The 12,177-nt window shown below is 35.5% G+C and overlaps 1 long non-coding RNA gene across 14 annotated transcripts in view; it reads right to left on the bottom strand.

The window, feature by feature from the left end:
- The window catches only part of LOC104916191 (uncharacterized), an 89,963-nt gene that overhangs the window by 70,869 nt on the left and 6,917 nt on the right, over positions 1 to 12,177 (bottom strand). For 10 of the 14 annotated variants that reach the window (XR_014881159.1, XR_014881168.1, XR_014881157.1 and 7 more), the window contains 2 exons: positions 2,175 to 2,273; positions 1,381 to 1,513 (listed from right to left, as the gene is read on the bottom strand). This is a non-coding gene — a long non-coding RNA (uncharacterized LOC104916191). Of the gene's footprint in view, positions 1 to 1,380; positions 1,520 to 2,174; positions 2,274 to 12,177 lie in introns of all 14 variants that reach the window. The other 4 variants (XR_014881156.1, XR_014881165.1, XR_014881164.1 and 1 more) reach the window with 2 other exon arrangements.

Consider the following 12,177-nt stretch of genomic DNA (forward strand, 5'->3'; position numbering starts at 1 on the left):
CATTTATACAACCAGTTACTTTCATGGTCCATCTTTATATACACCTGTCCAATGTCACTGAGGATAATGCCAACTTAGATAAAAATAAAAAAATATCTTATTTGTTAATAATAACAACTAAAAAATCACAGGGGAAATATAAGTTACTGTTCTTTGTTAATACTGAAATTGCCATAAAAATGTCAAAGATGTAAGTACATGAAAATCTGATGCCAACAAAATAATGTCAAGTATTACATAGTTTACTCATATCAGCCTAGCACAATCAAACTACATTCACAAACATCAAATGAAGCAGAAGGACAGTACGGAAAAGAAAACTTTTATTCTCTATCAAAAGGAGATAAGAACAGGTTACCCAAACAGGTTCCACAGGAATTACTAATTGATGTCTGGCATAGAAAGGGATTCAGTGGGAGTTAATAAATCTCAAGAACTATCAATAACCTTTTTGCTTCAAGGTTTCATTGCAATATATCACAGTGAACCAAGCACTACAGCCAAGCAGGAACAGGAGTTAGGCAATCCACAGCCTTCTGCTGGACATTTGGGAGAATTCCCATGAAGAAGCACCTTGAAATCTTTTGCCTGTCAGATTGACTACACAAAATCATAATCTTTTCTCTCTCTCTTTTTTCCCCTTAGAGCTGCCTGGTTTTATTTACAACTGTCATTGTTAACAAAAACAACTCAAGCTTGAAAGTCCAAATCTATATCGATGCTGGCTGCCAGCTCACGGAATTGAGTAATGCAAGTGTTAGTCACAGCAATGGAGTAACAGGGTAATGTAAAACCTCTCCTTTTTGTTCACACCCCAGCATTCCTGGCATTTGAGCCTGGACTGCCATGGAAACAAGTGCTGAGTCAGACGGGGGGATGGAGAGAGAGCTGCTCTCGTGGCCTGCACAGGGCAAGCCCTCTGCTCCTGCACCAGCAGTAAGCCACATCCATCCCATCGTCTTGATGCAACTATGTGGCCCATGTCTGGGCTTGCTGAGAGAGTTTAGATCTTAGATCTTATTATAATAGCCAAGGGATTTGGGGAATGTCTTCTAAACAAGAGCACAGTTTTTTAAGAACTCCATCCATCTCCTAACATTTTACAGTATCAGAGCAAAATTTTATCTAGAAGAATTTTTTAAGTTATTCAGATGTCATGTGAAATATATGGCTGTGTCCATGTTCCAGACAGATTACGGAGGCTCCAAAAATCATACCCAGACCTCATCAGGGGTAAACTGACACCATACTATTCAATTTGCTGACTGCAATGTCTACAGTCAAGATGCTCAGAGCTGCCAGTATGCGAGATATATCCCCTCATCCGCAAATTTTGTACAGCCTTTTATCAGCATATAGAAAAAAAACAACAAAACCTACCAGTCCTCGAAGGAAAAATATGAAATTCAATTTCATTTCTCTTTGAATTGTTGGAAGTTCAGTAAGTGATATTCATTTTTCCTGTGAGGATCCTTCCTCCTTCATAAGTACTCTTCTTTCCAGTATTTGCTCCCTAAAACTCATGAAGCATTTTATGAGCTCTATAATAAAACTTTGTTCTTCCACGCTCAAAATAACCAGTATTTACTGTCATGGCTATGACTCAGTGGAGTCTGTTTATCTGCCAGTATATTAGACGAATGAGAAAAAAAATACTTTATATAACGTTCTATTATACAAATCTAGTGCATTACACTTAATGGCTATCTAGTATAGCTCAGTTCTGCAGTACTGCAGACATTCCCAGGATTTCTGTTTTATTGGAATGCATCCACATAAGGAGTATGAAGAATGAATCATTCTGACTTAGTCAGCACATTACTTTTCTGGGAGGAGACTTGAAAAATTTACTTGTATCCATGTAAAACCAGAGGAAAATGTAGGCACCACTATAAACAGTACTTTCATTTAGTTGGAATTTGCCAAGGACCATAGGGCTAACATCTCTGTTCTTGCTAATCAGCAATTCGGATAAGTGCTAAGACCTGCAATTTTGCAAGTCTACAGATGTTACAGGAGCATTTTCTCTTCTCAAGATCAGACTTAAAATAAATTATGGGGTATTTAATAATGGCAGACGATCATCTTTATGTCTCATCCAGCTTTGAGGATCATCATCAAACTACCAGAGGAGAGTAAGATCATTTTAATTATAAACTTTGAAGAAGACTTACTTATTATTCTTCATTTTCAGAGCTCCTATATGTCTGCTTGCTGTGTGAGTCAAAATCCCCAGGCACATTACAGTACACTTCTGTATTAGTCTGATCCTCCTACAGCAACAGAATGAAAAGGAAAAGAATCCCCTTACAATCTTTCCATGTGGAAAAATTTCTGATTAGACATTTTTAAACACAAAATTGTATCCCTAATTTGCACCTCTTCTTTTTCTCTAACTTCTCTAGACAACTTGGAAACCTGCATTCTTTAATGGCAGTTAAAGACGGCAATTGCTTGAAAGTAAGTAAATCTAAGAAATCTTTTGTGGTAATTTTCATCATATTAAAAATAATAATAATAACAATAAAATCTTGTTCAGTAGTTAGTTACTCATAGCTAGTATAGCCCAGCAGTGTCTCCAAAATGTCCACATTTGGACATATAAGGAAAAAGAGGATCAGAGAAAGCATGTATGATATGATAATTCACACATAATAATCTGTCTGCCTCCAGTGACTTCCAGATTTATTTTCTAAGTGCTCATCCAATCTGTCTGTAAACCCATATAAATAGTTTGCAAACACAACAACCTTTGGCAAAGAACTCCGAAGTCATAAAACCTTTTACATGAATAATCATCACTTTTTGTTTGTTTTGAAACTCTCTACTACTGGAAGATAGTAAAGGGGGTCAGCTGATGGTTCTCTCTTTTCTTAAAAAATTAAAAAATACATGAATAGATCCCAATCTACACTCTCTACAGGATTAACTTTTTTGCAGATCTTTTTCGTATACCTTCTAAGCTTTCTCAGAAAGTCTGGTGAGGTATTTTCATAGGCTGCGCAGGGAGGTGCTGGAGTAAACTTCCCTGGAAGTTTTCAAGAGAAGAGTAGAGGGACATGGTTAGTGGGCATGGTGGGGAAGTACTGACGGCTGGACTAGATGATCTTAGTGGTCTTTTCCAACCTTAATGAGTCTATGATTAAGGAGGTTCAGGCACAGGATGTTTTACTATGACTAATTTTCTGAGTGTTGCAGAACCACTCTGGTTAAGTGAATGGCTCTGTGTGCACTGCACATTACAGTTTCTTTGTTAAAAAAAAAATGTATGTATTCCAAAAACTATCTCATCCACCACTGAAACATAATACCTGAATTCAATATTATGTTGCACCAAACAGCAGCCACAGTGGCAGCACCTTCAATATGGTGCTCACATATTTTTTAGACAATGGGAGCGTAATTTTATGCTGCTTGCCATAGACACTGGTTTTGTTCTTTCTTTATATGAATCAGAATTGAGGAGAAAGGGTAAATGCATGCTCAGTGCTTGTTCTTGCTGTAGGAGAATGAAGATAATATCTGTACTGGATATCTGAATATTTCACCACCTTGCTTTTAGTTCTTCTTGATATCGTTCCTCCAAAGCCCCAACAGGAGCTTTTGGCAGTGATTCCTGTTTTCATGCATAATGTATGCAATGTTATCGCTCCTCATTAGATCCTATTGATTCACTTTGGTTTTAAAGGAACCCAGGATGAATACCTGTCAGCTTACAGGAAAATCAGCAGCACACTTTCTGCTTTCACAAATAGTTGTGTAACAATTATAATATGCAGTATAAAGATTTTTATTCATGGACAGAGAATATAATCCAAAGAATATTAAATGTGAAGAGGCAAAATACAGATGAAGAAGGAAAAGGCTCACAGGACTGCTCAAAAAGGATGAAGAAAAAGAAAAAAAAAAAATAGCTGCAAAGAATAACTGATAGGTTTGTTGGTTTTTTTGTTTTGCTTTGTTTGTTTGTTTGTTTGTTTGTTTGTTTGTTGTAAAAGTTAGCATTTAAATTGTGGACAACTGCTTTTAAAGTATTGTAAGAAAGAGCAAGGACCCCAGGGTGAATAGCTGGCTTTAGATGGAAAGCCAGAATAAGGTGTAGTGTGAGAAGAAGATCAAAGAGAGGGACAGCAATTGTGTGGTGTGCTGGCTGCCAGCACAGGAAGCTACAGTCAAGGCAACTAAGTCAAAGACACAGTGCAGTTATTTAAAAACAGAAATGAATACAGCATGTCTCTGCTTGGCATTCAGATCTGTCTGTAACTCTGTAACTCAGGCTGGAAGTAAACTCCCATTAGCGGGAAAATAGAGGGAGAAACCATAAAATGCTTTGCAGATCTGGTTGTCTTTATCTTCATTAGTAAATCTAGCCAACCCAGCAAATCCATTCCACTGTGTAAATGCTTCAGCAAACCATAAAGGAAATAGAGGAGAAAGTGGGAAGAGAAACATGTGACAGTGTGGAATAAAAAGTGTTGACCATTTAAAATGGATCGTTTTCCTCCTGGTTGTGTTAAAATGTTACTGTCAAAGTTGCAAGGTTTCTTGCATTGCAAAATAATAACTAGCTCAGTGCACCATTCGTTGAATTAAAATCTCAAAGGATTCACTCTGCTAAGTGACTCAGTGACTCTAGCTGCCTGCAGGACATAGGCCTTAGGTTTCCCTAAACATACGTTTATTTAATCACTATAGGTAGACACAAAATGAGTACTTCAATCCCACAATTCACTGAAACAAAACTGGATTTTGACTCTTTATGAGCTTTATGATTGATTACATATACAGATATTCCTGATAAATAAACAGGAGAAGCAGCAAATAAACAGCAGAGAATGAGTCATAGAGTCTTCTAGCAATGATACTATGCTGATCAGCATATATGTGATGGTGAAGCTACAGGCTGCAACTTCACCTACTTTCTGCTGAAGTTACAAGCTCTGGGATCCAGATCCATCAGCCATTCCAGCTGACACATAGTCAGGCACACTGTCTACCTTTGGTGCCAAGTGCTCACCTTTCTTTAGCACAGAAATGTCAAACCATTGGTGGGTGTTACAGAACAGAGGTAGCTACAGCTATTTTTGTTTTAGTTAGCATCAAAATGTATTTGGTTAGATCATTGTCAGCAGTATTATGAATTTTCAGTTTATCCCAGAAGGTTTGTTTGCAAACACTGCTGAAAAAGTCAGCCAAGTTAAATACACTGTATATTCGCCTAATGAACTGAAATATATTATCATGACAACTATTTCCTTCATGCCTAATTAGCGCGCCTTGTGGGCTCTAAAATCTTACTGGTGCTATTAAGTAACTAAAGGTTTAGTTCTTGCAACTCTTTTCTTGCTGGGCAGCACTTCATTATGTGAGCCCTCCCAAGGACTTCAGGGACACTGCTGGAGCTCCTCTTCATCACAAAACAGGATTTTGTCCCAGGCATTTGTCATTAGAGAGTATTTGCAGGAAACCTCGTATTTTCTTAGATGTGTGTAAATACACTTAATAAACTTGAAGAAATCTCAGCTTTGGAAAACCAGTGCATCCTTAAGATGCCTGTGCTGTAGGTGGGGAATGTATTTGTGCAGTATGTACATTATCCTGTCATATTTTGATCACTGTTTCAGATTCCAAATTTCTTCTTCTTCTTTTTTTTTTTTTTTTTTTCCAATTCCTTATTTTCTTTGCTTTGCAACTTATTTTTTTTTTTTTATCTTTTATTTTTTACTTTGTACAGTTAGGATATACAAGTATTTGTTTTTTCCAAAGACTCAGAAATGCCACATTCATTTCCAAACCTATGTCTCTTCTCAGACAGCAGTGCGGTTCAATGCTGCCAAATCCAAACTTGTGGGTTAGATGCCTCGTTTAACAAAAGTAACCTGAAACTCTGTAAGCTTTGTATAATGCTAACATCTGCATTTATTCAGCTGCAGATCATATGCACAGGGCTAGCTCCTAGCTGGTGTAAACAAGGAAGGCTTCTCTGAAGTTGGTGAGGATTGCCTCCACTTACACAAGCTAAACATATGATATTATATTCATTAGTTCACTTCCCTTGCACAAAGTTGGTCAGATTGTCAGTGAGGTACTCATTCATAAACTACCCACGCATACTTTCACTATAAATCACAGTTCTCAATTACAAATTCAAATACGTATCGTTGCTTATATCACGGATATGCTGAGACAGTTTCATGTGGTACAAAGTTTATTGAAATCAACATTTATTGATAGATTTTTCTACTTAAAAATTAATCTTGGAAAGTTTAACTCTGTTATAGCCATCTTTTTGTGCATAAATCAACCAATTGTGCTGGCCCTTCCTGCCATGCTCTGTGCCTGCTTAGGAATAGCAAACAGAAGTAAAAAATGGAAAAGACAAAGGGGAATAAAGCAGCAGACTTAGAAGCAATCTAAAATCATCTAGTTCAACTGAACCATGTCCCTCAGTGCCACATCTACTCTTTTCTTGAGAACTTCCAGGGATGGTGACTCTACCACCTCCCTGGGCAGCCTGTTCTAATGCTTTACCTCTCTTTCAGAGAAGAATTTTTTTCCTAAATTTCTTCTTTACTATATAGGTGGGAACTGTAGAGACAGAGGCAAATTCACCTCACTGGAGCACAGTATAAGGACAGGCAGGGATCAAAGAAAGGACAGGCCAAGACCAATGTCAAGAAATTAACCTTAGATATAGATAGAGGAAAAACTCTGCTATGAGAGAACCAAAATGGAGTGGGCTGCTTAGAATTCATTGCCATCCACAGAGAGTTCTAGAATTGATAGGATATGGAAAAATGTCATCATTTTCAGAGGCTGGATTAGACATCAGAATTGGTCTTGCTTTGAGAGGGTGTCGAATGGGATGAATCCCTGAAAATCTAAGTCATGCTGTGATTCTGTAATTTAGTTCAATTTACTTATCAGGTGCCAAAAGTGTTGACAGTTTCAGAGACTGCAGATGAGTAACGCTGCATTAACATGAATGTAGTTTAAAACAAAACTGGTGCACTCCTTTATGATGGGGATTACCTTATATGTTTTGGTATGATATGATACTATGATAGAAGGTATAATATATAGTATAATTTATTTCACTGAAACTCTCCCCACCCCAACAGATGACATTCTAATTTATCTGTTATGCTCTGATAAAACCTTCAGCCTAGGCAGATATTAGGAATAAGAAAATACTTTCGGGTATTTTCTATGCAACACACACTTGCTCCAGTGCACTAGTTATGGTAGCTTGAAAGATTTTGTTTCATACTCGGAGACAAATTTCTAAAGAAAATGTAGATTCCAAATAACATAGATCTGAAACAGTATTATAAGAATGGAGTATTTTTGTTTCTGTAAACATTAAATGCCAAAAGATTTGAATTGCATTTGATGTTAAAAATTAAAAAAATAAAGGGGTTTTGGTTATTAATACTTAAAAAAAAAAAAAATCCATAGATGTTAGCAAAGCATTCTTTGTTTCTAAAAACTATAGTGCATATAATGATAACTAGGTGTTTGTTTTTTTAAACATACATTTTTGAAACACATATAAAGAAAGTGAAGTTTTTACTCAGAATTCCCTTCAATGTTATTATTTGCAGCTTATTTTTAATATTACCTAAGGTGATATATTGACCTCAAAGGAACATAAATAGCAAAAAGAAATCCTTTTTTTTCCTTTGCTTCCCTCATGTTTGTACATCCTATATAAAAATTAACTCTATTTGGACTGTGTACAGAGGGACATCTGCTCACTGTGTACAACTGCTGATCTGCGTACAAATCCTGTGCTCCACTGTCACAAAAAACTACTAACCACATATAAGGAGATCACATGTTCTTTACTTAATGTGGTTGTACATGGAGAACATGAAAATAAAATTAAAAAATAAATCATTCTCTTCTGATTACAATTTACATCACTTTGCACCTGTGTAAACCACATAACAAGATGTGAAGAAGTCAGAAGCTAGGGCCTGAATACTTCTTCACTAACAAAGATGCTTTACAAAGATCATTGTCTAAAATTAGTTTCTACCACAGGAGAACAAAATTAACATACTTAAATATTTACAAAGTGATTAAGAATCAACTAGGAAATCAATATCCTCTCTAAGATGTAAGTAGCATGTGACAAACTATTCAGAATGGAAGATGTATTCAACGACTTGAGCTCCATTTTCTTTGCATGAATCTTCCTGAAGAGGGTTGATTTTTGATAATGATGTTCTTGTTATTCAAAAATATTTTAACCAGTCATTACCCCGGGATGAAAATAAGCAGGAATGAGTCCTGAGGCTGTTTGAGGTGGCTCAGAAATATTCATTTGCACTTTAAAAGAATTTTCTGGCATATCAGAATTGTTCTTTGAATGCTCAGAATTTGAAATATGATGGAAGACACTCTTGGTAAATGTTCTTTCTCGACAGTAATCCCTTTCAAATTTAACTAGGTTGCTAAATTTGTGCCTTTCTTTGATTTGGAAGAATGCCTCATAGATACATGGCAAATGTGTGACACTATTTCAGACAAGGTACATTCATACAATTTCAAAACTACAGGTTATGTTCTGATGCTACTGAACTTTGTTGAAAACTTCATAAAGCTCCTCAGTATTTGCTTTGAGCTACTTAGAGTCATAATGGATTAATTTTAAGGATCTACCTAAAGGCAATACAGGCTAAGGTCAAATACTGAGAAACAGATCCTCTCTGAAAAGTTTCCTATTCCTATAGAAAAGTTAGAGAAAGAACGTGCTGAGAGAGTTTTCTTGTTTCCTTTTCTGTAGGAGGTGAAGGGACCACACACAGGAATGGAGGTAAAACTGTGACACAAGGAAATTAATGATCAAAGGCATAGAAAAAATTTTGAAGTTGAACTTGAAAACTATAACAAAAAAAAAATATATATGTATTTTTAAAAAGAAATAAATACAAAACTTACAGCAGTTAGCAGACAATATTTTATTTTACTCTCATTTGTTTCTTGACCAGCCCTCACCTGAATAAAGCTATTATCCTAAAGACAGGCAGAAACAGAACGGGACACCTGAGTACAATTCTGAAGTTTGTAGAAGGCTGTAGATCTCCTTCAGAGCAATGCCACAAAAGAGAGTAAAGGAAAATATATCCATTGGTCTACTGAAGCCAATGACTCCTGAAGTGATAACAGATATTTCCTTCTAAGAGAGGAAAAGTAATAGCTCTTTCATACCTGACTACCCTGCTTGTTTTCAAACCCAGTTGTAATGAACTGCCTAAAATAGCATTTCATGAAGTACTTCTGTGTTTAAAGTTACTGGCAAAGTGCTGAAAAACCTTGAAACCTGTGCCTAATGTATGTTGCCAAGATACATAATGTTTATGCTAAACAGAGAACTAAAACAACAGAAGGGAAATACTGCCTTTTTACTATTATTGTTAAGATATAGTGTAAGCCTGTTACTAATACAAAGGAGAAAATAGCGTGGCAGAAGGCTTCTTGCTCCCAAGTAGGTATAGATACCATTACATATCCACACTCAACTGAATCATAAAGGTGCACTAGCTGCTCTGGATAGAAGTGCTTGCTCTTCAGGCCATCCATATGACTTTGCAGCACTTCAAAGACCCCACAATCTCTAGTATAATTTCCTGTTAGTGGCTAGTATTTACATGTTCCTGAAAACTCCAGTTTGTCATCTATTACTTGAGATCTCCTAGTAGATAATTAATAATTATAATATTATTATAAAGGCAAATAAACATTATGTGATATTGCTCAGGCACATAATTGAATCCATTCAAGTGGGTGTACAAGTCATTCCACAGGTGGAGCAAATGCAGCATTCATGAAAGCTGCCAGTCATGGAGCTTTCTGATTGCTGCCTATTCCCAGACAGTATGACAAAAGTACTCATGCCTTACCCAGACTGTATACTGGAATTTATCCCAGCTGTACCATTTCAAATTTTTCCTGATTAATTTAACAAAAATCTTGGCATTCTTCCTGAAGAAGAAAGAAGGTGGAAAACGTGATGCTGCAGATGAAGAATTTCATTGATATGATTTCCATTATTTCAATTACTAATAGCAGGATTTCCAGAACAGATAATGAGGTATCACTGTCTTGGGGAGTTTATATAGTTCTTACAAATACATGCATTAATGAAAATTAATTATTAGCTCATAACTCAGTGGACTTATTGGCTTTACCAGAACCAAGAACAATCTGGAGAATATCCCAAACTTATCCAAAATCCAGTTGTATTCTACTGGCCAAATTTTTTTTTTTCCTTCAGTTTTCATTGACAGTGACTTACAAGTAGACATCATGTGATAAATTACATAATTCTCGGAAACAGGATAATGAAATACATCCCTAGTATATGTTAAATAGTACTGAGTCAGAAAATGATGTTCTGAAGAGACTCAGAATTGAAAGAATGCATAAAAGAAGGATAATACAACCAAATACTGTGTTTAGAGACATTAGTAACACCTGATATAATAGGGTAAGACATAGACAATGATTACTTGCGATATCCAAAATGTAGGGCCAAGAAACTGTCCATGAAATGCAGAACTGAAGCTAACATGGTAACAGCTCTTCAGGACTTTGAAAGCTTTATGTAGTGCACAATTATTTATTTAGAAGTTTTGTTTTTCCAGACTGAAGAGTTTCTATGTTCCTGGGAAACAATCCACCATTCACCAATAAGTCACAACAAGAAGTCACAATAACATGTTTTGGGATCCAAAACCCTAACATTTCTGGTACGAAGGGAAGAGACAATTTTTTTTCCATCACAAAGCTTCCTCATGTCTGCATTTTGATACAGTGCATCTCTGTATTCTTCCTGTTCTCTCAGCCTATGTCACTCCTCAAAAACTTCAGAGGATCAGAATTCATCCCCTCTGTCTCACACATGCTCTCCTTTACATTAGATCTGTTTTCATTATAGGGTTTTAAAGGTGTGCATAAACAAGTGCTTCACATCAGCTCCACCAAGGCATACTTTCTCATTTGCATCCAAAGGTCAAACCACCAGCCTCTGGCTTTGCCTTCTTCTGTGGTAATTTCTAAACTGCAAAAGTAGTACTTTCCCTATTATTTGGCCTTGCATTTTCAGGCTATCCAGAAAGAAAATACAAAGGGAACTAAACCACTCTCAGTAACTCACTGAAAGTATTTCTAATTACAGAGGTATACATATTATTTACTTGTTTAGTACATGAATGTAAAGAATTGTCATTTCTTAGAATATGTGTTTATGTTGAGATATATTTTCTGTTCTAAGTGCATATATAATGCCTTCTTGTGGCAAATTTAGAGATTTCTTCCAATGTATTATTTCTAACATAATTTACATTATGAATTTATATTCAGAAAAAAATACTTATCTTAGAAAGAAAAAGTAAAGAGAAAGCAAAATATGCTATGCATGATATTAGATCAAAATCAGCCATGCTTTTTGTTTTCATTTTTACTTCTTTCACTTCTGTGACATTTGAGTCACAGAAGCAGTTTTTGGATAATTAGGATAAGAAACTCATTTAGTATATTCTGATGAGTGATCTTTGCCAATTCCAAAGTTAATATATATATAAATACCATGCATATATTAACTAATGTTGACATGGTCTTCAATGATTTCTGGAAGTGTTTGTAATATAAGGAAACTCTAAGGAATAAACAGACAACATTGTGGCGAAACATTACTGAAAATGTTTATCTTCAATTTTCCAATTCTTTGGAAGTACTTTAAGATAAATTTCTATCTAGTGTTCTAAATGTTAACAACAGCAAATAGAAAAGCTCTTAAGAAACATTTTGTATCTATCCTATGTTTTTTTTTTGTTGATTGTTTTTTTTTTTTCTTCCTCCTAATTGAATTTGAATAATTGACAGTGATTAAACTTATAATTGTGGAGAAGTTACTGTGTTCTTCCTTGCCATTCAAACTCCAGACTCTTTTTTGTCTTCTTGACTTAAAACAAACTACTGCTAATAGATTCAAATAAAGATTCAATTAACAGATGTTCTGGAGATAGGCAGACAAAAAAAAAAAAAAGATAAATATTTAATGGAATGTTTATATTCTGAGAGAAAAAAATTAAATGTAGATTCACTTTAAATTGTGATTCTTTTAATAAGAAGCCAAGAGCAAAATTAAAGTAATAGAAATATCAGTAC

Source organism: Meleagris gallopavo, chromosome 1, assembly GCF_905368555.1.
Source record: "Meleagris gallopavo chromosome 1, MGAL_WU_HG_1.1, whole genome shotgun sequence".
NCBI lineage: Eukaryota > Metazoa > Chordata > Aves > Galliformes > Phasianidae > Meleagris > Meleagris gallopavo.